At 43.2% G+C, this 27563-nt stretch overlaps 1 long non-coding RNA gene across 1 annotated transcript; it reads left to right on the top strand.

Annotated features, from left to right (window-relative positions):
• Window positions 1–4382: 4382 nt before the first annotated feature.
• Window positions 4383–15413, top strand: LOC123369755. Its single transcript, XR_006579137.1, has 3 exons — window positions 4383–4517; window positions 13914–14046; window positions 14189–15413. It is a non-coding gene; the product is annotated as an uncharacterized LOC123369755 (long non-coding RNA).
• Window positions 15414–27563: the final 12150 nt, after the last annotated feature.

The following is a 27563-nucleotide window of genomic DNA, read 5'->3' as shown; positions in this document are numbered from 1 at the left end:
ACAAAGCCTATATACCACTTAAGTCCTCCTTTGAGGGGCAGATCATAATCTGGTGTAGAATATCATAGTTCTATTGATTTCAATGGAGCTATGACAATATCTGGTACCAGGTGAGGATCTGCTAGAGATTAAGTGGGACTGACGGTGTACAGATCTTGTGCTAATCTTCACAGGGATGAATTTCATCTAGTTTGCTACTCATTTTTCTGCTTCATAGATTTTAAGGTCAGAAGGTTTCAGTTACCCAATCAGGGAATAGAAACAATGCCATACGACTTAAGTAACCCATGCCAATGGTCAAAATGAACAGTTCCTAAACAACCCATAAACTGAAAATCATTCCTCCAGCTACACCATGAGCAAGTACAAATGCCAAATATGTTCTGAGCCGATAAGACTGGTTCACAAATGATACATAAACCTACAAACAAAAACAAAATCTATTGAAAGTTTGATTCAACAAACAATATTCAAATAGCTCTAAGACCCACACTAGTCTAAGCTTCAAAGTTGACTTCAGTACATATAGAGCACATTGTGGTATCCAATCTGAGGGTTACTAAGGCAGACTTTGCTCCAGTTAACCGTGCCTGAGAGAAAAACAGTTGCAACCCCATAGCTAAACGCAAATAGAAAAAGGCACTTGTAGTCATGACTGGAACCTGGGGAGAGCCCTCCAATGTGAACCTCTCTGAGAAAGGGCAGGCCCCCACCACCTCAGAGAGGCCAGTAACTATCTGTCGTATACGTTCCTCTATGTACCAGCATAATTTCTGTCTTGTCTAAAGTGAGCTTCATCCACACATCTATCTTGGCCAGAATCCATCCCAAATACAGTGAAAAATAAAAATAAAAAGTCAGTAGGAGCCTAAACCATCTCAATTTTTAATAGCCTCTGATATATGGGTACCTTGCAAAGAGGGGGTGACAATAAAAGCTTCTAGGGCAAAAGCACTTTTGCTCAATCTCCTCCACCTCCCCCCACTCCCCAAGAATTCTCCAGAAGGAAGTCATGGAGCCACTGGAGTACACCTGTATCTACCCCAACAGAACCAGAGGCAAGTCAGCAGAACCTTTTGGTCAATGGTATCAAATGCTGCTGACTGATCTAAAAGAATCAGCCTGGTCATTTGCCCTTTGCCCTTTACCAAGAGGCAATCACTGACCAATAAAACCAGAGCGGTGACTATACCATATGCATACCCCTGCCTCACAGGGCATTGTGAGGGCACGTATGAGAGCTGTTCAGATACTACCGTGATGGGGGGGCACATAGGTACATGGATAAACAAACTTCCACTCTAACCGCCCTTTCCCCGGATATGGCTCTCATCACCTAAAGTATAAGAAGATTGCTAACAAACAAATATTTATTAAGGCAAATGGTACTGCTGCTACACAGTTCTTGCTAAGTTTTATTACTGTGGAGGCAAAATGTATAGAGTGTACTGTGTTTTGAAACCAGATGTCAGCTCGGTATTGACTGGAAATGCTAAGAGAAGAGATACACGGGACCAAGGATGAGTCTGAAAGCCTAACCTCAGAGCTCTAATAAATACCATGATGATTTATGATCTTAAAATGTCTTCATATTTAGTAGCTTGGAAATGTAAATTCAGATTAGTTCTATGCATCTCACTTCCCTCATTTTGTAGAATACCAGCACTGTTTGTGGAAGTATTATGTGTTGGAAAAGCTAAAATTTACTAACTGCTTTTAAAACTACAAGACAACATATGTTATTTAACAAAGTTATGATATCACCACTGGTGAATTTCTCTTCATCTTTACAGAATTCAGGTCCATAGCGTAGAATAAAGATTTTGCCCTGTTACTCCATGCAGAAAGGCAAACAGAGATAGGCAAAGGAACAGACCAAATAACTCTAATTGAATATGGGCGCAAGCTTTGGAGGGCAGAATTGAATTTGTAGCCACAGTCTCATTTCCTAATAGTTCAGGGATGAAACTTGGCCCCACTGAGAGTTTTGCCATTGACTTCAGTAGGGCAAGAATTTCTCCAAAATTTCAGAGGTTTGTATTTTACTTTGGGCCCATTATGTTGTGACAGGCCTGAGATGAAAGTTTCAGAACCACATCTGGAAAACACCACGGGGGGTGCAGGGGGATGCTTAAATTCATTGTAATTTGGGCAGTCTGTGTTTCTAACTAAATATTTATCTATAATATTTCATTGCTTGTTACAATTGTTTCCCGGGACGGCTATGTGTTAGGAGCAACAAGGATGCGATTCTGTCTTTATCATATACTGTTTCATATGTAGTCTTTTCAAAACACTTGTTGACTCAATGGTTGGTATGACCCAGAAAGAAATATTGTTCATAATATTCGTTGTTCTCCTGTACTGCAGCTGTAATGCAGATTTTATATAACTGCAGGACAGTTCAGTGAAGATCCCTGCAGTATTTACTAGGCATTACCTGACTGTTAACAATTTGTGCTTCTGTTATTGAGAAAATTCTTTAGATATGTACTCTTAAATTCTAATAGAAAGAGCTCACGTGCAAAAAAGAAAGCAGGGCCCAATCCTACAAAATGTTAATCACCTACAATTCCCCTCCCACTGAAGACGGTGGAAGTTTAGGGTGCTCAGCACCTTGCAGGAACAGGTTCTTAAAGATTTGGCCATTCACATACACCTCTACCTCGATATAACGCTGTCCTTGGGAGCCAAAAAATCTTACCGTGTTATAGGTGAAACCGTGTTATATTGAACTTGCTTTGATCCACTGCAACCCCGCCCCCTGGAGCACTGCTTTACCACGTTATATTCAAATTTGTGTTATATCGGGTGGCATTATATCGAGGTAGCAGTGTATTTAAATATTGAGACTAACAACCGTTTCTTCTGCCACAATGGAATTTTCTATCACAAAGGTAAAGCTCATCTGTGCAGGAGATAGAGCTTCCTCCAGGGGCCTGCCTGAAACTGTGATATGAACTCCCACAAGAAATAAGGACCATCAAAAACCTCACCACCACCTGCGCTGAATGCAAAGCCCACCTTTTTGACGTGGCCTTCTCTAACAAACACATAGCAGAATGTACATTTGAAACAAAAACAAAACCCTACCAAAACAAAACACTGCATAACACACACAAGTCTCCCCCTGGGGAGAAAGGATGAGAAAGAAGAAACCTCCAATGACAGATGTTGGTCGTATTGTTTAATGCACTACTGGAAGGATGGTATAAGAACCTTTATAGAATAGAATAGACATTCACTGCTGGGGAATATAGAGAGTTCCCTTCCCTACTGCAATTTCATATTATTAGCATTATCTGGAATTTAAGATAGCAGTATGAATAGATTTTTTTAGTAGTTTCAAAACTTGTATATTCAGTAATTTTTTTGTGTCAGAGAAAACTGAAAGGCCTTTGGAAAAATTGTAGTATTTATAAAACACTGACTTTCTTTTTCTCTTCAGATTTATAAAAAAATGTAAGATCATGTCAATTCAAAACCTTTAAGTACATATCAGATCTAATAGCTATATTACTTCATTATACACTCAGGTTGTGAGGATCTTATTTCACTGTCTAAGGTTAAACTTACAATTGTCACAAGTTAAAGATAATCACTGGGATTAAATAAAAACTCCCATATAATAGCAACTGCATCTAATTACAGAGAAGAAATAATTTTAAAACATGGTTAACAATCACTAAATGAGCCATTAACTAATACAATTATAGAATTTAGAATAGCATTTCATATTTCTTATTTTAATGTTTTTTCATGGCAAAACCAATTCTTTCTACTTTGCATCATCCACCTGGGCCCCAGCTGGGAAAAATCATTAATATTTCAGACCCACTGAGAGGCACAGCATTACATGCTGAATGGAGATAATTGAAACAGTGACAGGTATTGCTGAAACTGATTTTGAAATTCCTTTGAAATATATGTACAAATCTAGTAAATAATTATTTACTAATCTAAAGACAACACTGCAAGGGACAGGGGGCAAATTATTGGTGTCACTTTTTTTTTTAAGTGATCCATGCCCCAATACCTTTATAATTTTCCCACCAGGTTTGCAACAAAGGTGTCAAATCCTGAAGGCAGCAACTTCTGCTTCATGGAACATTAAACGGCTCTCTGGCCTGCCTGGGTTAGACTCTGGAAGATACATCTAAGGCAGCCATGTAATTCTTGTTCAACTGTTCAACCACTCCTCCTCCTCAGAGGTGGAGTCCCTGATTCTGGCCAGCCCGAGTGCCATAATAAGCAGATGCAGTATCTCTCTGCCATAATAGTTAGTTCCCCGACCGACAGCTCCGAAAGCAATCACTCAGTTGTCTGTTTCTAAATGCCAGAGTTTCGGAAGGATTCCGTGACAGTTAACATACAGTCATTGGAGAATCTTTCACTAGAGAGCTGTCCTTCTGCTCACCTCACCAAGTTAGCCACATTGCCCAGGTTCACCAAAGCTAATGGGAAGTTTATCAAAAAGAGGAGCACAAATTGGACCCATGGTCTGGATGACAAGGAAGGTAAAATTAACAGGCAGCTACATAGTTTGTCATTTCTTACCATTGATAGTAGCTTCTAATCTAAAATACTAGGAAAAGTAAAAACAGGTACAGAAACTAAGAAGATCTCCAAGGAATCCCCAAGAATGCATTTGTCCATTCTGCTTTCATATCTGGGAATGTGGAGAAATAACTTGGAATTTTGTATTTCTCAAACCTGGCAAACAGATCCAGCTGCAGTGACCCCATCTGTCATGGAAGACAAGGCCTTTGCCAAGAAGCTACATGAATTCTTTGCAGAGTATAGGAGGGAGATCCCCATACCAAAGCCATCCTTTTAAGGTGACAAATCTGAGGAACTGTCCCAGATTGAGGTGTCAACGGAGGAGGCTTTGGAATACATTGATATATTAAACAGTAATAAGTCACCAAGACCAGATGGTATTCATAGAATCATAGAATCTCAGGGTTGGAAGGGACCTCAGGAGGTCATCTAGTCCAACCCCCTGCTCAAAGCAGGACCAAACCCAACTAAATCATCCCAGCCAGGGCTTTGTCAAGTCTGACCTTAAAAACCTCTAAGGAAGGAGATTCCACTACCTCCCTAGGTAACCCATTCCAGTTCTTCACCACCCTACTAGTGAAAAAGTTTTTCCTAATATCCAACCTAAACCTCCCCCTCTGCAACTTGAGACCATTACTCCTTGTTCTGTCATCTTCTACCACTGAGAACAGTCTGGATCCATCCTCTTTGGAATCCCCTTTCAGGTAGTTGAAAGCAGCTATCAAATCCCCCCTCATTCTTCTCTTCTGCAGACTAAACAATCCCAGTTCCCTCAGCCTCTCCTCATAAGTCATGTGCTCCAGCCCCCTAATCATTTTTGTTGCCTCCGCTGGACTCTCTCCAATTTATCCACATCCTTCTTGTAGTGTGGGGCCCAAAACTGGACACAGTACTCCAAATGAGGCCTCACCAGTGCTGAGTAGAGGGGAATGATCACATCCCTTGATCTGCTGGAAATGCCCCTACTTATACAACCCAAAATGCCATTAGCCTTCTTGGCAACAAGGGTACACTGTTGACTCATATTCAGCTTTTCGTCCACCATAACCCCTAGGTCCTTTTCTGCAGAACTGCTGCCCAGCCATTCGGTCCCTAGTCTGTAGCAGTACATGGGATTCTTCCGTCCTAAGTGCCGGACTCTGCACTTGTCCTTGTTGAACCTCATCAGATCTCTTTTGGCCTAATCCTCCTATTTGTCAGGAGACTATGTATCCTATCCCTACCCTCTAGTGTATCAACCACTCCTCCCAGTTTAGTGTCATCTGCAAACTTGCTAAGGGTGCAGTCCACACCATCCTCCAGATCATTAATGAAGATATTGAATAAAACCGGCCCCAGCACCGACCCTTGGGGCACTCCACTTGATACCGGCTGCCAACTAGACATGGAACCATTGATCACTACCCGTTGAGCCCGACCATCTAGCCAGTTTTCTATCCACCTTACCGTCCATTCATCCAGCCCAGACTTCTTTAACTTGCTGGCAAGAATACTGTGGGAGACTGTATCAAAAGCTTTGCTAAAGTCCAGAAATAGTACATCCACTGCTTTCCCCTCATCCACAGAGCCGGTTATCTCGTCATAGAAGGCAATTAGGTTAGTCAGGCATGACTTGCCCTTGGTGAATCCATGCTGACTGTTCCTGATCACTTTCCCCTCCTTTAAGTGGTTCAGGATTGATTCCTTGAGGACCTGTTCCATGATTTTTCCAGGGACTGAGGTGAGACTGACTGGCCTGTAGTTCCCTGGATCTTCCTTCTTCCCTTTTTTAAAGATGGGCACTACATTAGCTTTTTTCCAGTCATCCGGGACCTCCCCCGATCGCCATGATTTTTCAAAGATAATGGCCAATGGCTCTGCAATCTCATCGGCCAACTCCTTTAGCACCCTCGGATGCAGCGCATCCAGCCCCATGGACTTGTGCTTGTCCAGCTTTCCTAAATAGCCCCGAACTACTTCTTTCTCCACAGAGAGCTGGTCACCTCCTCCCCATACCGTGCTGCAGAGTGCAGCTGTCTGGGAGCTGACCTTGTCTGTGAAGACAGAGGCAAAAAAAGCATTGAGTACACTAGCTTTCTCCACATCCTCTGTCACTAGGTTCCCTCCCTCATTCAGCAAGGGGCCCACACTTTCCTTGACTTTCTTCTTGTTGCTAACATACCTGAAGAAACCCTTCTTGTTACTCCTAACATCTCCGGCTAGCTGCAACTCCAAGTGTGATTTGGCCTTCCTAATTTCACTCCTGCATGCCTGAGCAATACTTTTATACTCCTCCCTGGTTATTTGTCCAATCTTCCACTTCTTGTAAGCTGTTTTTTTGTGTTTAAGACGAGCAAGGATTTCACTGTTAAGCCAAGCTAGTCGCCTGCCATATTTACTTTTCTTCCTACACATCGGAATGGTTTGTTCCTGCAACCTCAATAAGGTTTCTTTGAAATACAGCCAGATTTCCTCGACTCCTTTCCCCGTCATGTTATTCTCCCAGGGGACCTTGCCCATCAGTTCCCTGAGGGAGTCGAAATCTGCTTTTCTGAAGTCCAGGGTCTCTGTTCTACTGCTTTCCCTTTTTCCTTGTGTCAGGATCCTGAACTCGACCATCTCATGGTCACTGCCTCCCAGGTTCCCATCCACTATTGCTTCCTCTACTATTTCTTCCCTGTTTGTGAGCAGCAGGTCAAGAAGAGCTTTTCCCCTAGTTGGTTCCTCCAGCACTTGCACCAGAAAATTGTCCCCTACACTTTCCAGAAACTTCCTAGATTGTCTGTGCACTGCTGTATTGCTCTCCCAGCAGATATCAGGGTGATTAAAGTCACCCATGAGAACCAGGGCCTGTGATCTAGCAACTTCTGTTAGTTGCTGGAAGAAAGCCTCGTCCACCTCATCCCCCTGGTCCGGTGGTCTGTAGCAGACTCCCACCACGACATTACCCTTGTTGTTGATACTTCTAAATTTAATCCAGAGACACTCAGGTTTTTCTGCAGTTTCATACTGGAGCTCTGAGCAGTCATACTGCTCTCTTACGTACAATGCAACTCCCCCACCTTTTCTGCCCTGCCTGTCCTTCCTGAACAGTTTATATCCATCCATGACAGTACTCCAATCACGTGAGTTATCCCACCAAGTCTCTGTTATTCCAATTACATCATAATTCCCTGACTGTGCCAGGACTTCTAGTTCTCCCTGCTTGTTCCCCAGGCTTCTTGCATTTGTGTATAGGCACTTAAGATAACCCGCTGATTGTCCCGCTTTCTCGGTCTGAGACAGGAGTCCTCCCCTCTTGCAGTCTCCTGCTTGTGCTTCCTCCTGGTATCCCACTTCCCCACTTACCTCGGGGCTTTGGTCTCCTTCCCCCGGTGAACCTAGTTTAAAGCCCTCCTCACTAGGTTAGCCAGCCTGCTTGCAAAGATGCTCTTCCCTCTCTTCGTGAGGTGGAGCCCGTCTCTGCCTAGCAATCCTTCTTCTTGGAAGACCATCCCATTGTCAAAGAATCCAAACCCTTCTCTCCGACACCATCTGCGTAGCCATTCGTTGATTTCCACGATTCGACAGTCTCTACCCTGGCCTTTTCCTGCCACAGGGAGGATAGACGAGAACACCACTTGCGCCTCAAACTCCTTTATCCTTCTTCCCAGAGCCACGTAGTCTGCAGTGATACGCTCAAGGTCATTCTTGGCAGTATCATTGGTGCCCACGTGGAGAAGCAGGAAGGGGTAGCGATCCAAGGGCTTGATGAGTCTCGGCAGTCTCTCCGTCACATCGTGAATCCTAGCCCCTGGCAAGCAGCACACCTCTCGGTTTTCCCAGTCAGGGCGGCAGATAGATGACTCAGTCCCCCTGAGGAGAGAGTCCCCGACCACCACAACCCTCCTCCTCCTCCTCTTGGGAGTGGTGGTCGTGGAACCCCCATCCCTAGGACGGTGCATCTCATGCCTTCCAATCAGTGGAGTCTCCTTCTGCTCTGTTCCCTCAGGTGTATCATCCACTCCACTCTCTGCACTAGTACCTGTGGAGAGAACATGAAAACGGTTGCTCACCTGTATCTGTGTTTCTGGCACGTGGACGTTTCTGGTACTCTTTCCCCTTCTGGGGAAAAGTATTCACTCAAGAATAGGAACTCAACTGAAGGAACTCAAATATGAAATTGAAGAACTAACAACTGTGGAATGTGACTTAAATCAGCCTCTGCATTAGATGACTGGAGGATAACTAATGTAACGTCATTTTTTTTAAAAGGCTCCAGAGGCAATCCTGGCAATTACAGGCCAGTAAGCCTAAGTTCAGTACCAGGCAAATTGGTTGAAACTAGTAAAGAACAGAATTATCAGACACACAGACAAACATGGTATGTTAGTGAAGAGTCAACATGGCTTTTGTAAAGGGAAATCATGCCTCACCAATCCACTAGAATTCTTTGAGAGTATTAACAAGCACGTCAACAAGGGTGATCCAGTCAATATAGTATACATGGTCTTTCAGAAAGCCTTTGACAAGATCCCTCACCAAAAGCTTTTAAGCAAACTAAGCTGTCATGGAATAAGAGGAAAGGTCCTCTCATGGATTAGTAACTGGCAGGGGCAGCTCTAGGCACCAGCAAAGCAAGCAGGTGCTTGGGGCAGCCCATTTGCAGAGGCGGCAGCCAGCAGGGATCCAGCCTGGGAGCTAAGAACCAACAGGGGGCCCTGAGAGCTGTAGTTCCTTGGTTAGCTCCCTGCCTATAGAGCCAGCCCTGGAGCAGGGAAAGAACTACATTTCCCAGCATTCCCTTGGCTGCTATCAACAGGAAAGAGAGGGGGAGGGAGTATGGTATGCTGCAGCTTGCTGTGAATGGAGAGCTCACTGCTAGAGCGGGGTGGCACTGTGAATGGGGAACAAGTGTGCCCAAGGAGTAGAAGTCTTTGGCCCAGATGTCCCCTTCAGAAGACATCCCCAGACTGGATTAGGGATACTGGTGTGACCTCACCTTGCAGCCCCCAAAGAAGGAATTGGGTGGACTAAATGGACAGTGTCCCTCTCAGTCTGAAGCCTAGCAAGGGAGGTATGTGGATTCCACAAGAATTTAAAATGAAAAGTAAGGGAGGGGAGGCTCTGCTAGGGGACTTCAGCAGCTTTAGATACAGTACCAGGCACGTAGGAGGATTTCCACTTCTGAGCCGTGGAAGCAGAAATTGACTTTTCCTTTCCAGATTTAGCTAATATTCAGAAAGGGAATCTAGCACTTGCCTTCCAGATTTGAACACCTCAAAATTCAGGAGTGCTCGAGCTCAATTTGGGCAGCTGTTACTTCATTTCTCCCAAATCAAATATACTGATCCACTGTAACTTGCTGTAGAAAAAGTAGGATAAAATTGAGCAAGAAATGCTTCCCAGTGGTTTTTAGAACTGGAGTTGCTATTTTCAACAGTCATTGCCCTTTTTTTTTTTTAAGTTTTATTTATTTAAAAGGAACACAGTGATATTGCATTGGCAAATTCACCATAGAAACAAGAGGAACAAAAGAATAATAAAGGCACCTCAACTTTTCCTCATTTATGGAGGACAGTCTTATAATATGCATCCAGATATCCTCCAATCACACAAGCTGAAAATTGTTCCACTTTACTGCAGTTCTGTAACCATATGGGAACCAGTCCTGTCTGTGTTCTGTGCACATCCAAAATTCCTGCTGAATGACCCACCCTGGGAGCAAGTTACCAGTGACCCAGGGCTGGGGCGGAAGGAGGGTGCAGGTGGGTGGGGGGAGAGAGCCCAGGGCTGGGGCGGCAGGGGGTGTGTGGGTGGGGAGGCACTGGTGTGGGTCGGAGGAGGAGAGCCCAGGGCTGGGGGGGGTGTGGGTCGGGGGGGAGAGCCCAGGGCTGGGAGGGTAGGGGGGAGCCCAGAGCTGGGGCAGCAGGGGGTGCAGGTGGGGGGGAGAGCACAGGGCTGGGGCAGCAGGAGGGTGCAGGGGAGAGCCCAGAGCTGGGGTGGGGGCAGCCAAAAAATTTTTTGCTTGGGGCAGCAAAAAACCTAGAGCCAGCCCTGGTAACTGGTTAAAAGATAGGAGACAAACGGTAGGAATAAATGGCCAGTTTTCGCTCAAGAAAGATCTTGGAGTCACTGTGGATAGTTCTTTGAAAACTTCTGCTCAATGTGCAGTGGCAGAAAAAAAAGCTAACAGAATGTTAGGAATCATTAGGAGATGGATAGATAATAAAACAGAAAATATTATAATACCAAGATACGAATCCAGAATATGCCCACACCTCGAATGCTGCATGCTGTTCTAGTTACCCCATCTCAAAACAGATATAAGAGAGTTGGGAAAGGTACAGAGAAGGGCAACAAAAATGATTAGAGGTTGCAGTTTCCATATGAGGAGAGATTAAAAAAATTGGGATTGTTCATTTTACAAAAGAGATAATAAAGGAGAGATATGATAAACTCTGTCAATCATGAATGTTGTGGAAAAAGTAAATAAGGAAGTGTTATTTATCCCTTTACATAATACAAGAACTAGGAGTCACCTAATGAAATTAATAGGGCAGCATGTTTAAAACAAACAAAAGGAAGTATTTCGTGTCACAATACATAGTCAATCTGTGGAAATCATTGTGAAGGCCAAAATTATAACTGAGTTTAAAAAAAGAATTAGATACATTTGTGGACCAAGGACCATTGCTACACCCTTTTTAGAACTCGATGCAGGACATCTAGTGGTTGCAAGTAAACATATAATTAGTCCTCAATGACACACTTCAAAGGAAAGATCTAATATCAAGGGATCTTCCTTCTGCAGGACTTCCATTCCTGACCTGGTTCCTTCCTGGTTTGAGCCATATGTTACAAGTTGAAATAGATTTTTAAAAATGCCATGGAAAGAGGGAGGATTATGGACATTTCTGACCAAAAAGTTTCCTGTTTTTCCATCAGAAAGTATTTTCATTGGAAATGTTCCAACCTGCTCTAGATACAAGCATATTGTTGTCTGAGAGGACATCCGAGGGGGAAGGGAAGCAGGAATTGGGCCTATTTGTAGGGAACATCAATTCATATTTTTAATGCATAAAACTTAGCTCTACATCCCTGATATCATTTTAAAGGGGAATAAACATAATTGTACTGAAAAATACCTCAGTCCCCAGGTTTAAAGAACTAGATTGTGTTTTTCACTGTGCTTTATATTGGAGTAGTTTGGAGCTGCACCACCTCAGGAAGCGCTAAGAGGCACTGTACTCACCCAGCTCGTCATGTAGGGGGAGGACACACAGGTACTATATCTTTTAAAAGTACAACCTATTTACCTCCCTCTGAATGCCCAGCCATCTCCACAAAACTGTGTGAAGTGGGGAAATGGAGTCATAAAGCAGTGCTCCCCCTTCTTCTCACTCCTCTCCACCTTCCTTGGAGAAGTGCTGGAACTATACCCTCCTAGCAATGGGACTATTTTTGTAACTTGCCTTTGCTTGAGAGGTCCAGGGGATGAGGGGAAAATGCCTTCAATTTAGCTGTAAAAATGACTGGACAGTGGATCATCTGAACACCTCTCAATCAGGAAAACTATTCATATTTGGTTCAAGAGCTGAACCATGACCAATTTTTCCCCCTGCACATACTACAAATGGGTTAACACTTTGTAAAACAAGGACAACCTTTGCAAGAAATTCATGTTCCTCATTAGTAGCAGGTATTTCTGAAGTTTCTTAAATAATCATCCTGTTTCTTTACTGCATAGTAGGTAACCACGAAGCAGAGATATCTGCAGACCTAGATACAATATACTCTTGGGGCTGCATTTAAAGAGAGCATCTGCACCCTGCAGCTGAATCATAATTTTAGGTTAGTAACATCACCCTAGATATTCTGAAGTTTGCTTTAGAGTCCAAAAGTATGTTCAGCTCATGAGTACTAAACACAGAAGACAGGATAGATTTCTTAGGCTTGGCAACAAATAGGATGATGAGATTGCTGTATTTGGTGCTTTTACGAGTTTCATCCCATCACAGAAACCAGCACATCTTAAAATAAATATTTTTCTGTTTTGGGGGGGGGGTTAAACACAAGAACATAAGAATGTAAGAACAGCCATACTGAGTCAGACCAAATTTCCATCTAGCCCAGTATCCTGTCTTCTGACAGTGGCCAATACCATGAGCTTCAAAGGGAATGAACAGAACAGATTATTATCAAGTGATCCATCCTCTGCCGCCCATCCCCAGCTTCTGGCAAACAGAGCTGGGGACACCATCCCTGCCCATCCTGGCTAATAGCCACTGATGGACCTATCCATCATGAACTTACCTAGTTCTTTTTTTAACACTGTTCTGTCCTGGCCTTCACAACATCCTCTGGCAAAGAGTTCCACAGGTTGACTGTCCATTGTGTGAAGAAATACTTCCATTTGTTTATTTTAAATCTCCTGCCTATTAATTTCATTTGGTGACACTGAGTTCTTGTGTTATGAGAAGGAGTAAATATCACTTTCTTATTTACTTTCTCCAAACCAGTCATGATTTTATAGACCTCTATCATATCCCCCCTTAGTTGTCTCTTTTCCAAGCTGAAAAGTCCCTGTCTTATTAATCTCTCCTCATACAGAAGCCATTCCATATCCCTAATAGTTTTTATTGCCCTTTCCTGAACCTTTTCCAATTCCAATATATCTTTTTTGAGATGGGGCGACCACATCTGCACGCAGTAATCAAGATGTGGGCGTACCATGGATTTATATAGAGACAGTGATATTTTCTGTCATAAGCTCAAAAAGTGAGGTTTTTTTACCCATGAAAGCTTATGCCCAAATAAAACTGTTAGTCTTTAAAGTACCACTGGACTCCTTGTTTTTTTTTTGTGGATACAGACTAATACGGCTACCTCCTGATATTTTCTATCATTATCTATTCCTTTCCTAATGACTATAAAGGGTAGGAATCAAACAAGCCATCAAACTCTAAAATACAGCAGAAATCTCAAATGCTTGTTTGGGACAAGAGGGTTATTTTGTGGCTTTTCAGCCACAGAGAGAGAGGGAGGCTGAGGAGGAGCTCAGAATCATTGTGACTAGGGTGACCAGATGTCCGGATTTTATAGGGAGAGTCCCAATTTGGGGGGCTTTTTCTTGTATTGGCACCTATTACCCCCCAGCTCCTGTCCTGATTTTTTACATTTGCTGTCTGGTCACCCTAATTGTGACTGAGACATGCACATAACAGCGAGAGCTGCTAAAGACGTTAATACGATGCAGCATGTACACAGTCATATGCCTTCCACTGAGGTCTGAATGTGCAGTTCCCTACAGCACTTGAGAAAGGATGCTTTGCTTGTATCAGAACAAAAAGTATGCACGCCAATTGTCAGTGGTTTGTATTGTATTATTTTAGCAGGACTTTACTGAGCCATAATCAGAATGATGTTTTGAGCTTCTTGTGGAACATAGCTGCTTGCAAGAAGAGCTTTGTTCGTCTTGTGAATCCACCACCCCACTCCCACTGCAGAGAAGCAGGGCCCAACCAGGTAAACTAATACGGTGGACAGATGAACAGGCATTTTCATTGCTGTTTCTAATACCCACATTCCAAAGGAACAACCTAAAAAATTGGTGGGTGCCAGAAGAGAGAGCAAAGTATGATATTAAAATTCCTCCTATTACTTTTAGGAAACATTGGAAATAAAGGGACAGTTGCAAATTTTTCAACGCAGACAAAGAAGGCCATGCACCTAAAATCAAAATGTTCCTCCAAATCACCAATATAAACTGCAATTTGATGGAGGGCGCATGAGAAAAAGGTCAGCTAGGGCACACCAACAAAGTACATTTCATCAAGATTACTCCCCAGATGTGCAGCGAGCTCCCAGACATTTTGGTAGCATTCAGACACTATCAGAAGACAAAGGCATGAGATTCCTTATTCAGCTGCACAATTAGCATTTGTCTTGCCACAATGGACTGAAATGGCTCCAGATGCTAGACTGGTCATTCCCCACACTCAAAAGCCAAAAATGTATAATCCAGAGGGGGAAAGAACACCCTGATAGTGGAGCCAAAGAGGACCGGGTGGAAATGACTATTGTGCTCCAAGATAAATGAGATCCAAGAGCACACAGAACAAGCAGAACTTTCTGAAATTGACTTGAACTGATCTTTGCAACAAGAGAAGAGGAGCAGAAAGATCTGCAGGCTGATAGAAGGAATACTATTATACACTGTTCTTTTCGCTGATTATGAGAAGTTTTCCTGATAGATTGGGTAGCATTGTACCTTTAGCCCCAAATGTTCAAACTGTAGTGCTGGATGTGTGGCACATGAATCCATACAGGCACCTAAATAATTTGTCCGATTTTCACAGGCGTCAAGCACTGCAGTGGGAGTTGTGGTTCAGTGATGTTGGAGATGAGACTAGTTATTTACATTAAATCCATATTTAGGGACATAATTACCTCACTTCAGGCACTCACATGTTGATATTTTCTCCTGAGCTCTCACAGTGCTATTGGGTTTTATCACAAGCTCTGTGAAAACAAAAATCAAAGTTTTCACAGCTTAAAAACAGAGGGGGTTAATTACTGGTATTTGCTATTAATTTGCTGGATGCTGAATTGAAAGGAAGAACGATCTCGCCCAATTCAAGGGTAACAAGCTTCCTTTCATCGGGGGGAGGGGCGGAGGAGAAGCTATCTGAGGGATAGGAAATTCCTTATTAAACTTAAACAAGTAGCGTTCTCTCTGAATCGTTCTTTCACAGTTATGGAATATGTGGCTCAACTTGATCAGACTAAACCTTATGGAGAAAAAGTTTAGCAAGAGCAACGCAGAAGACAGTCATGCTTGAAAAAAAATGGAAAACAGCAATCAATTAGTTCCAAAATAATAACACAGAATTACCCCTAACATATGGTTTTGTATTGATTTGATCTTATAGTGCCTCTTCGCTTGGCTTTAGATGCTATTGAAAGCAAAAGGAAAACATTATGAACATGTATTTCCTGTCATATTTACAATAAAAAAGGAGTGTTAAAAATCCAATTTAGTTTTAATACTTATCAGTTTTTCATGTCTTTCAGCTTGGGAACTGAAAGTCAAAGGAAATCAGTTTAATCTTTGTTTATAGTTTTACTGTCAGTGGAGCCTGGCATTCTGTCCCTTGCCAGAAAGCTGGCCTGACTGTGTAATCCTTAAACATGTTGCGTCCTACTGACATCAGTGGGATTACTCACATGAGTAATGGTTCCACAACCAAACTTTTGAGGTTTCTTTATTTGGATCCTCATCCCATTCTCATTTACACCAATGCAAATCAAGACTAAATTAAAAATCAGTGGATTTACACCATCTAAAACTGGTGTAAAATCAGAATCAGACTATTGGGGTCCAGTCCTGCAAACTCTACTCAGGCCAAATTATCTGACTCCAGTAGTTCTATTTCTATCTTCTGCTCTATGCATGGCAGGCTTTGCTATTTCTGTTTCTTCTTGGCTGACTTTACAGTACTTTGTATTAGCTATTTATTTGCAATTTAACATTTAAGCATTAGTAAAATTCCAGGTTATGTATGCAGCAAGATGAAGAGTTAGAGAGTTGATGGAGAAAGATGGTGAGAAATGAACACCATGATGAGTAAAATATTTGGGGTACTGATCCTATAATGAAGTGCTTTGTGTTCTACACAGTCTGCTTGGTCCATTTTAGGTTGTGCAATGCTTTTATTTCATTGCATTTTTTTCTTTTCTTTTGTTTTTATTTTTGAATGGAAGTTGTTTCCAAAAGCTATATTCAGGCACCAGTAAGGAGGAGATTACAGTTACACACAAAGGACAGGAAATGTAGAGCTCAGGTTCCCACAAGAAGCTTTATTTTGCCCCATTGTGCATATGCATTACAGTGAGGCCCAAGGGAGGGATCCTGAATTAGAATTGAGTTTTTAGCAGCCTGGAGAACTAGAATTGCTGGGATCAGTCACAAACTTAGATCTGTCAAACTTGTTTATCCAAATAATACTTGGTCAGGGTATTTTCTGTGCTGAGACAAGGCTCTAAATTTTCAAGATGTTGCATGGAGTTCTACCCCATAACTCCAATTAGACTATTTATGAATATATGAATTACCTATAGCCTTGCCTTCTATTTCCCAGTGGCAAAATCAGCTTCATTGGTATGCACATTACCCTTTCTGTATGGCATAGGTGAAACTCACTAATACTAAAGGAGGTCTATTTAAACTAAAAGAAGAATCATGATTGAAAGGAGGATCTAAGGAGTATCAAAGAGTCCTGCCACATCTAGGAGAACTTCAGGTTTCCAAACACAGGGTTAGACCATGCTAGGCAGAGCCCAAAGTAGGGGCTTGTTTACACTTGAAAGTTAATATGGCTTAAGGATGTGAATTTAAAGCACAATAGATTTTCCTGACCAACTCTATGTGTGGACACTCTTATTCCAGAAGAAGTGTGCCTTGTTCCTATTTACCTTTCAAAGTGGGTTGAATTAATCAGCAACAAGTCACTCTTGTTCTGGAATTAACGTGTCTACTCATGGAGGTGATCAGAAACAGCTCTATGCATGCCTAAACCAACCCTAAGCAACGGTGATTCAATGAGATTTCAGTGGGAGTTAGCCACCTAAATGCTTTGAGGATCTGGGCTGTAGACACTCAAGCATTGCAAAACCCTGTTAGGTTCCCTGCCTCCCACTGGAATTCAAAATCTTGAGTGAGGTGCCAAGGCTCCTTGTACAGTGCACGGAGAGAATTAGGTGCCTAAGAATGGGAGTCTCAGATGCAAGCAAGCTGAGCAGGGAGCGAGTAGCTAGCCAGTAGGAAATGCCAATGAGAGGGGTATAGCCAAAAGCTCCACCCCTCAAAGGGAGTTAGGCATTTAATTCTGAGCTGAGGAAGGCACATATCTCTGTTCAGGATTCACATCCATGAATCCTCTTTCCTGGAATTAAGCTCCTAAGATGAGTCAGCCCTTTCCCATGAAAAACCAAAGAGAGACCTCACCCCATTATAGCCAATGGCCCAGCCGTTAGAGCACGCACATGGGATGTGGGAGCTCTGTTTTCAAATCTCTGCTCTGCCTTATTTGTGGCAGGGACTTGAGCTTGGGTCTCCCACCTGGGTGTTCTATAGAGTCAGTCTGTGGTCCCATCCCCCCACCCCCAGGCCCAGTGAATATTTATTAAAAGTGGAACAGCTCCAACAGGAGAGGTTAAGGGAGATCCTCCCCAAAATACACAGTAACCTGAAAATTAAGGAAACTCAGGTGCAATGTAAGACACCCAAGTTCAACTCCCAGCTGTAAATGAGGCCGAATGGGGATTCAAACGTGAGTCTCCCATGTGCATGCCCTAACCACTGGGCTATTGGTTAGTCCAGGAACCCCTCCCTGAAAAATGGCCAGTCGGGTTCCCCAGGGTTGTCCTTTGGTGAGGCCCAATCCAGTAGGTGTGAAAGAAGAATGCCTACTGGGTTGGACCCTGCAAGTGAGATAGATGGGGGAATGCCTGCTCTGTAAATGCTATCTGGGCAAAGGCATGAGCTAGAGCATGGGGTGGTTTGGCAGATGCCCACTGGTGGACATTTGGTCATATGGGGAAATCAGAGACCTCTAAGGCAGCAGTTGAGTAAGGGTTTGAAAATCTTACTAGTGCATAAATGTTGGACTGAGGCCCCTAAGTAGCAGTTAGTCACCTATGTCTCTTGGTGCATCTAGCCCTTAACTCCCATTGAAGTCAATGATTTTGTAAATGCTACTAGGCATCTATCAGCATCTTTAGCTACCTAAATCTCTTTGTACCTGGAGGAGTGGGCTCACTCCCCCTCTCCTTTATTGGGTACAACATTCGCCCCTCTCTGTGCACAGGCCCCATCCTGGCGTGAAAGGGAGATGGGACCGTGGCCCTTCAGTGACCCCAGGTGCGTATGCAGAGAGGTTACAGGGGTTGCATTTTTTCCTGGGGCTGCAAATGGGAAAGGGTGTGTTCCTCCTTCCTTGTGCCTCGGGCTGACCCTGGCCCACAGCGAATACCAAACAGTCTGTGTAACAAACACATGTTGAGAATGGGTAGGACTGCTGGCCACCCTCTCCAGCCAGGAAGGACTAATACCACCCTGTGTTCAGGGCCTTCTCATAGGACCCAATTCATTAACACAATAAAAAACTTCAACGTAAGTTCTACATATAAACCCAGTCTCTTCCCTGTCTTCTGCAGGGGCCTGCCCCAGGAGCCCACCTCCATCCCGCAGCTCATCTTTCTAAATAAGCCACTTTCTGGCTTTTATAATCACTCCATCAGTCTCAGCTGGGAGGTAGGTGATCAGTTCACAGCTCAGGCTGGGCCTAGCCTTGCAGCTCCTTAAAGGGCCAGCCACATTGTGAAAGGACCATGGTAACTTAATGGGTACCCTATGGAACCACAACAATATTGGGGACATGTACAACAGGGCTGCTTTATTTAAAAACAAGCTGCATACATATTTGATGGATGTATATTTCAGGCATGTGATTCTGCTCTGGATGGGACTGTGTGAAACTGGACCTTCTTACCTTGCATGTAAAGAATCGTATGTCCTTACTTTGCTGGCAAAAAACAAACATTTGGGAGGTTGTTTTTTTTTTTTTAACTACCATACCTTTTAATTCCCTTTGAAGCCAATCCTGTGAGACGTCAAGCTGTGCTCCCATTGAACTCATTGGGGGTGGGAGGCACCCAGAACCCTGCAGGATCCGTCCCTGAATTTTTATTAAATAGTAAAATACGCACAGCCACACACAAAGCACCCCTTGTGCTGCATGTTATTTTCCCTTGCAAAATGTAAACAAGAATGCATTCTTTTAGGACTCTATTATGCTTAATAGACACAGACCTGTTTTGAGGCTGAGGGTGGGGGGCGGAGGCTGTTCTGAGAGGTCATCTCTTGCTACACCCCTTCAGTGTTCAATGTGCACTCCCAGCCCTTGCGAGGCAGCACTATTGGTCAGTCAGAGGGAAGGAGGGGCCAACAATCTGTTTCCTCCCCATCCCCGTTGGGATTGTGATGCTCATTCTGCATGGTCCTGGTATTCAAGCAAGCACAGAGCCTAAAAATGAAGCTGACTCCTGTATGGGGTGGGGGGTCATGGGAGAAGTGAGAGACCCCTCTTGTGCCCGCTTCCCTGCTTCTATACACAAACCAGGCCCAGCCACTATCTGGCCCTGCAGGGGGAACTGGTTAATGGGAAGAAACCAATGTGCCAAAATCAACTATGGCAGAAAGTCCTTTTATTTTAGACCAACTAGTTCACATGCACAATTTTCCAGCTGCAGAATTATGCACTCTCTTGCTGATGGATATTTAAAGAGATAGTTTGGCACTGGACATTCAGTACCTGTCTTGCAAGGACTTGGCAGAGAGAAGAGGTGAGTAATCAAAGATATGCCAAAGACTTGTCAGCGAAAAGAAAAGGAAAGGAAAAACTTGCGCTCAATACTAATCAAGCCATGCTCTGTGCCAGTCCTATTGCTCATCCTTCCAAGAGAGAGCAAAGTCTTTCAGAGCAAATTCACCTGTGCTGCTGCAGGGAGCACAAATACCTTTTGTATTTGTCAGATGGAAATGAAAGATGGGGAGGCTGAATTTTTTTAAAATCCTGCCTTGCGCTGTGTGATAATTAATGTTTCTACCTATGCAGAGTGGTTGTACTGCATTGGGGAAGCTTGAAAGAAATAGGCATCATTTGTGGTGGCTCTGGTACTGGTGGGGTTAAGCTTCTTTGTGCAAGTCTGCCAGAGTATTTTAGTCCTCATCACCAACATTCCTACCAGGGCCAGATTAAGTCACAGGCAACCTACCACGTGCCTAGAGCCCAAACTTGTGGGGGAACCCCAAAATCACAAGCTACAGAGTTGCAGGGAATGGGGCATCCAATCTTTGGGGGGAAAAACCTGCGTCGCACTTTGACCCCCGGCACCAGGTTGCAATACCACTCACTCATGATGGAGGGGCAGCTGGACCAAACCTGCCTGAGTGGCACTGCAAGCTGGCACGCAAGGTTGCAGCACCTCTCAGGTTTGGCCCAGCCACTAGGATTGCCACCTGGCCTGTTTTTTCAACCACCAACTGTAAGCCACCATGCAGCAATTGGTGCTCAGGTCACATGGCTACTGGGAGTGATGTTGGCATGGCACTTGAGTCCTGCCCTGGCATGCAGAGCCCTCAACATGCCAACACAGCAGCTGAGGCTCCTGCTCCTCTCAGCACCAGGGCAAGGAAGTGGGACAGACAGACTGGAGGTTCACCAGTGGGGAGAGGTAACCAGGGTGGGGGAGACAGGGGCTCCTGGGAGGGAGTGCAGGGAGGTGCCTGAGAGGAGAAGAGGGGCGTGGCTAGTGGCCATTTTATCAGCGATTAGGCCCAGAAGCATATGTTTGCCTAGAATCCCACTGGTGGGTTAATCTAGCCCTGGGCCCTGCTATTCTAGTGGAGACAGTTGTTCTTGCCACACTGTTTTTCTGATATGGAAAAATTCACACCAAAGACTACAGAGAAGCAACCAAACTCATGTGCACTGTACTCTGACTGCTGCAGCTCTGGGGCAAGAATTTCCTCTGTAGTGTGGCACAGTTGAGCTAGGGCACTCTGGTGAAACAATACAAATAATCAGCTTGCTTTGGACCCAACCCACGTTTCACTCCCACTCTCTAGTGATGGAAAGTCAGGCATTCATGGCCAGATTTTGCCTAGCTGCTGTGCAGGTACTCGAGCAGGGGAGGAAGGCACACAAAGTTTTTCATTCCTGCCCCTCGGCACAGGCTTGGTACAACTGCAGTCACTGAGTCACTCTTTTGAGCTCAGAGCTCACACCTTCCTAGGGCCTCCACAGCCTCAAGCAGCTCCAGGGTGAAGGTGATGGATCTGCCCCACCTCTGCAGCAGCCAGCAGCACACTGCACTCCTGAGGGATGGTGCACCCTATACATCCCCATGGCATACCTGGGAGCTCTAGGAGGGAACAGGTCTCTCGGCGCTCCCCCAGTGCAAGGCAGCTACCACAGCTCAGCTCTAATCTCGAGCACCATCGATCTTCCTGAGGTTTTATTAATTAAGTACGTTATATCCCTGTTATAATGAAGGAAACAATTCAAGTAATTCAAGAATATATTTAAAAAAAATTCACTTCTATTGCAGCTTCCCTCCAAGGGTCTGAAAGCGCTCTACAACTATTAGTAAGTGTGGCCTCCCACGAGCCCTGCAAAACAGGGTATTTATTAGTGTGTCCGTTTTACAAGATGAGGAAACACAGGCTCAGAGAGGTTAATTGGCTTGCCCCTGGTTGCACAGGAAGTCTTTGGCAGAGCCACAATGTTGTTACTGTTATAGCAATAACCATTTTCTAGGGATTTTACAATCAGGAATGAAGAAAAAGTCCCTGTCCTGAAGAGCTTATTATTATCAAAACAAGATGAACCCGAATCTGATGCCCAGTCCAGTGTGTGCTTTAAACACCTACTTCCATTTATGCCTCAAATATAACCTAGTAGAAAATTGTGAGAGTACCAGAATTTATATTGGCTTCAGTGAGACTGCTCACACACATGAAGTTACACGGGGTTACAGGATCAGGGCCAGAGTTGGCAGAGAACTGCTACTATATTTTTTAACTTTTTTTAAAAAAAAGTACATGCATCCACTGCACTGAGATACAACATTTCAAAAGAAATAAGAGAGAAGCAGAGTCCTCCCAAAACAATGCACATGCTCCTCTGGCTGCCTCTATTCCATATCATTCCCAGAGCAGTGCACGTTGCTGCTGAGGTGATCAATGATGCTGACGCAGCAGGAGAATACAAAGAAAGTGGGACTATGTTGGCTTCTGCTCCAATGAAAACACCAGAGGAGAAAAGAGCAAGCTCAATTCTTGTCCTTTTTCTTTTGGCAAACAGCAGCAGAAAAACGAGTTTAGACTCCAAGCTTTCAAAATGATATTGCAAACAGTACAGGTTCAAACTGATTTTTGTTTTCCAGTAGTTGTCTTTCATTGTGCCAAAAGGGATATTTTTCAGATGATGTTTTTACTTTTCTTTTTCTCCCCCAGTCTGTTGGTACGTATGCCTTGTTGCAAGCAGTTTATGTTAATCACTTAAAACTCACCTTCAAATCGTTTTGAAAGTTGTAGCTTCACACGAACAAAAGCCAAGGTTCTGACCAGGAACAGCCGCCCAGAGGTGGTGCTAGCCCCTTGGGGGGTCCCTAAACAGGAATATATTTGGGCACACAAACACAAAGCAAAGAGGGGGCCCCCTTGAGTTGTCTAGTCTGAGTTGTCTAGTCTGCTTACGCCTAGCGCTGGCTCTGCAGCCACTTTCAAGGTGTCACCGTCTGTGTAAGTAAAGCAGAACTTTTACAAACCCGCTACAGTAGGCCCCTCAGTCCCTGGCAGTGAGTCATAACAAATGCAGTTCTACAACAAGCACAGGGAAGAGGCAGATGAAACATAAAAAGGCAGGTGATGTAATCTTCCAGCATGGGAATGTCATCTATAACTTTTGTTTACAGAGGCACAGCTCTGAAACTAATGAATCTCAGGGCGCTCATCCTCAGCTCCAACATTCAGACAGCACGGAAGGAAAAAAAAAATCACCCTGTAAGAATGGCCATTCAAACACTGTGCTTATTCAGAGACCTTTGTAGCAAAATCCTTGTAGTTGCAGGCATGGATACCGACTTAACCCTGATTTTTTTTTCCCCTTGGGCATAGGTCAGATTTTTACCCTATAGTTACCATCCCTTCTCTTACAGCAATGGCTGCAGGGAATGCCAATGTTTCATAAGGATTTCTTGATCCCATAAATGGCAGAAATCATACTTTATCATTGAGCTCCTGGAGACGCTTCTCTTTCCTCTTTCCCAATGGACAGTGAATTGTTAGAGTACTATAGAGAAAAGGGGAGATGGGTCCCTTTTTGTGACTGTGCAGTATTTTTTCCTCTTCTTCTCTTCATCCTCTTCTTCTCTTCATTCTCTTCTTCTCTAGTGAGAAAATCCCTTAGTGGAGTACAAAGTTATGCACCTCTACACTTCTAGATGAATATACCTACCCATTCATACATGCACAATTGACCATCAGTGGTGTAACCTAACAGGTGGCTTCAAGGGTACAGCATGTAGCAGAGTGTAGGCCCTCAAAAGTTCAATATAAAATCCAACACTTTTATCCAAAAGCAACAGCAAATCAATTTGACATTAGAAAACTGATCACCACAGCATTAGTCTCAGTCCCATGACCTGCATCACCGCTATGTAACTTCAATCTTTATTTATTTTTTTTAAAGGGCAGAGAGAAAAGGTAAGTATTTACAGTGTTGTGGAAGCATAAAACTGCAAGTACTCCATGGCACACCAGGCCGTCAGTCTCTATTTTAGCACTTCAGAGTTCACAAGTAGCTCACAGATTTTAAAGCCAGAGCCTTTCATTACATCATTCAGTCTGACTTCCTGAATATCACAGGTCACTAGGTTTCACCCAGTTACCCCTACATTGACGCCAATAACTTGTGTTTAACTGTGGCATATCTTCCAGAAGGGCATCCACAGTCTTGATCTGAAGACCTCTGGAGATTAAGAATCCATCACTTGCTTTGGTAGTTTGTGCCAGTGATTAATCACCCTGTCCCCCACTGTTAAAAATGAGTGTCTTATTTCTATGTTCTTTGTTACAAATTCTGATAGGCTGTGCTCCTTTGAGCTAAATAATTCACCATGTCACTGTGAAAAACTCTCGCAAAGAAGAAAATTCCTACAGGACAGGCAACACATACAGCATTATTTAAATTGCTCATCTAGCCACATTTGAATTAGAGCATATGCCTGAATGATGTGGGCACATTCTCTTGGGAACTGGGGATATTCCCTTGGGAGAAAATATTATGCTGATCTAACAAAGCTACCTTTTGTCTATATGCATTAAGGCCCCATCCACCAAAACACACATGTACGTGAACAACTTTAAGCACCTTCTTAAATGCTCGACTGAACTGGGTCTTAACTGTATTGTATTATGGGCCGAAAGGTGCCTTTGCATTTCAGCCATCTAATGTCAGCTCATCTGAAAAAATCAGATTAGTGTTTTGCAGGAGATAGGGAGAAGCACTGTAATAAAGTTTCACCTGTGCCTAAAACCTGGATTGGAATGATCCCTATTATTTTGATTTCTTGGTGGTAGAGATACTTTTTTTTTTTTTTTGACAGTACTGAATAGGGGAATTCAGGAAGGAAAATGGGATCACTTCTTGCTCATTTATACACCAATTCACAAGAAAAATTTCTAGCTCAGAGCTATTTCATAGCTTAGTTGTGCTCATATTTCAGAGCACTCTTCACAAACAAGAATGGCAGAAAGATCCCTCTACACCGAACGTCTATCTTCGCTGTATGTGTGCACCTATGAATAAATGGACGGAGTCAATCTTTCTTAGTGACAATACCTATGGAGGCTCTTTTCAGAATAGTTACTCTCTACATAAGAGAATGAGCCTGCTCTGACTTGAGCCTGAAGAAAATGTTTTTAAAAAAATAAAACAAGTGTATTTCCCTCTTCAAGCATATCCTATGGACCAGATGCGGCACCTAGTGAAGGGAATGGAAAGATTCTCATTGGATTAAATCCTGTTAATATTGACAGGAAGACTGTAACTTTGGGCTAGTCTATATGAACACCTAGTTTGCAGCAAGCTAGGGTGTAAATCTATCCCACACTTGCCTGCTGTTAAATAACTGCCCCTGTGGACTCTGCTGCCACACATCAAAACTTCCCTTGTGCACTTTAATCTACTCCCATTTCAAAGTGCTGTAGATCAAAGTGTGCTAGGAACTTTCAGTGAGTGGCAGCAAGGTTCACGTGGATGTTTAGTGTGCAGCAGGTAGAGCAGGGTAGATTTACACCCCACCAGGCCATGAACTAAGTGTTCGTATGACAGCAGCCCTCTAGGCTTGTGCCCAGTACTAGCAGGAATGTTGCAGTGACCAAGAGTAGTTTTGCGTAGTTAATTAGGGTCCTGAATACCTGATTTGCACTAATTCCAATACCAAGCGGGTAAAGTAACTGTCTGACTTACAGATATGTAGGGTGAAGGAGAGACAGTCACAAAGAAGAAATGTTTCCCATTCTGACCCAGCTTTATAATGAAAGCTCATGGTATCACTTTCTCTTGTTGTATGGAATGTCAGATAAGGGTCTATCCATATAGTAAATATGCTCTGGCAACAATGCAGCACTACAAAAATAGCCTGGAAAAATACAAACAGAATAACTTGTGATCCTTAAAGGGTCATGGGCAAGTCAAATTTGGCCCCAAATGTAAACATCATTCAGCCAAACTTTTACAAGACCAATGTAAATTTGCCTGTTTTTATTTTATAGAAAGTTATTTTTAAACAATACCACAAACATACTGTTCTCCAAAACACAGCAGCAAGGAGAACTTGCATGTAAAAATAACTACACAAAGGTCAAACTTCATTAATTTTCATGATTAAGCTGAAAATAATGCAGAAGTAGATAATGTTGAAAACTGGATTTTGTTGGCCCTTTTTATTGTAAATGCAACAAGAATATACATGTGCATAATGCAGTCACTTTGTTTTCAATAGCATGTGGATCTAAGCAAAGGGCACTTCTGTAGGTATATCATACCAAATAGACACCAAACCATACCAGAGAGTAAGTCTAAGTTGGGGAGGATGGTCCAGTGGTTGGGGCACTGACATGGGTGATCACAGGGATCCCCGAGAGGAGAGGGGCACTGCGGGGATAAAAGCACCACCATTGACATGTCATGGAATGATTCCACTACAACTGTGTTAGTCACAAGATACAAAGACATAAAAATCTAACAATTATTTTGGGAATTTGTTTCCCCATTTCCTTTCAAGCTGGTTCAAATTCTGTGTTGCCCTTGATGAGACTTGCTCCTTGATAAGATTTACTCTAATCAAGCTAACCCATATGGTCCTTTTTGTTCCTATTGGATACGTTCCTCACATAAAATTGCTTTTTTGGCCATTGTTAACAGTAACAACAGAACTCTTTCAGTTAAATAAGCTAACCCCTGATGAATAACCTAGTAAAGAAGTTTCTTTACAATATAGGGTTTTTAATGGACAGGAAACTAATGGGGCATCAAGAGTGGCACTGTGAGTGAAGAAGTGTCTTATAGGGGAAATAGAAGTGACAAGGTGTAGACCAGAATGATACTGTGCAGGGCCTTGAAGGTGAGGACAAGAAGTTTGATGTGAATGTGGTGCTCAAGGGTTTATCTGTGGAGGGGAGTTTTTAACATGTGTTTCTTCAGGTCAAAGTCTAACATTAGCTCCCAAGAGTTTAACAATTTTTCTAATACAAAAATGAGCCAAATTCAACCTCAGTGTAAATCTAAGGGATGAATGTGGCTCACCATGTGGATTTAGCCATAGAGTAATATAAAGTACGAGTTTTTGGTTGGAGATGTGAAATAAAATTCAAGGACTTACAAGAGTTTGAATAGTGTTTTCAATAATTTCTACTTGCCCTCCTCTTGACTTTAGAATGATAGTCTATATAGGAATAATGCTTTACATGATCTGCACAGGTAGAATATAAATTGAAGTTGTTTTTTCTCCACTGAGGGTCTTCTCTGTAGTACAATTAATTTTATTAGTCCATTAGCAGACTTGTCACACTCAGCTGACAATTACCAATCTGCTCAGTAAAAAACACTGGTCACTCCTCATTACATCTATTTAAGTGATCTAATGGGAGAATGCCACTTGAAATGATAAATGGTCTGGTATTTGATGGTAACGGATTGAATGTTTTCCCCTTTATTTATCAATGAAGAAAAGCTGCATTTTGCTTTCACTCAGCTGCAACAGCAACTGCTATCTCCCAGTCTCCTCAATATGAGTTTTGGGTTAGGGGTGGAATGGAAGGAGAGGAGGGTAAAGTACAAGAGGAGTCAGACTCTCATTGCAGGTATTCCAGAAAGTCTGCCAAGGTTTCTGAGGTGAAATCCTGGCTCCAT

Source organism: Mauremys mutica, chromosome 1, assembly GCF_020497125.1.
Source record: "Mauremys mutica isolate MM-2020 ecotype Southern chromosome 1, ASM2049712v1, whole genome shotgun sequence".
Lineage (NCBI taxonomy): Eukaryota > Metazoa > Chordata > Testudines > Geoemydidae > Mauremys > Mauremys mutica.
The sequence above is the reverse complement of the archived record's forward strand: the minus strand, read 5'-3'. Positions and strand labels throughout refer to the sequence as shown.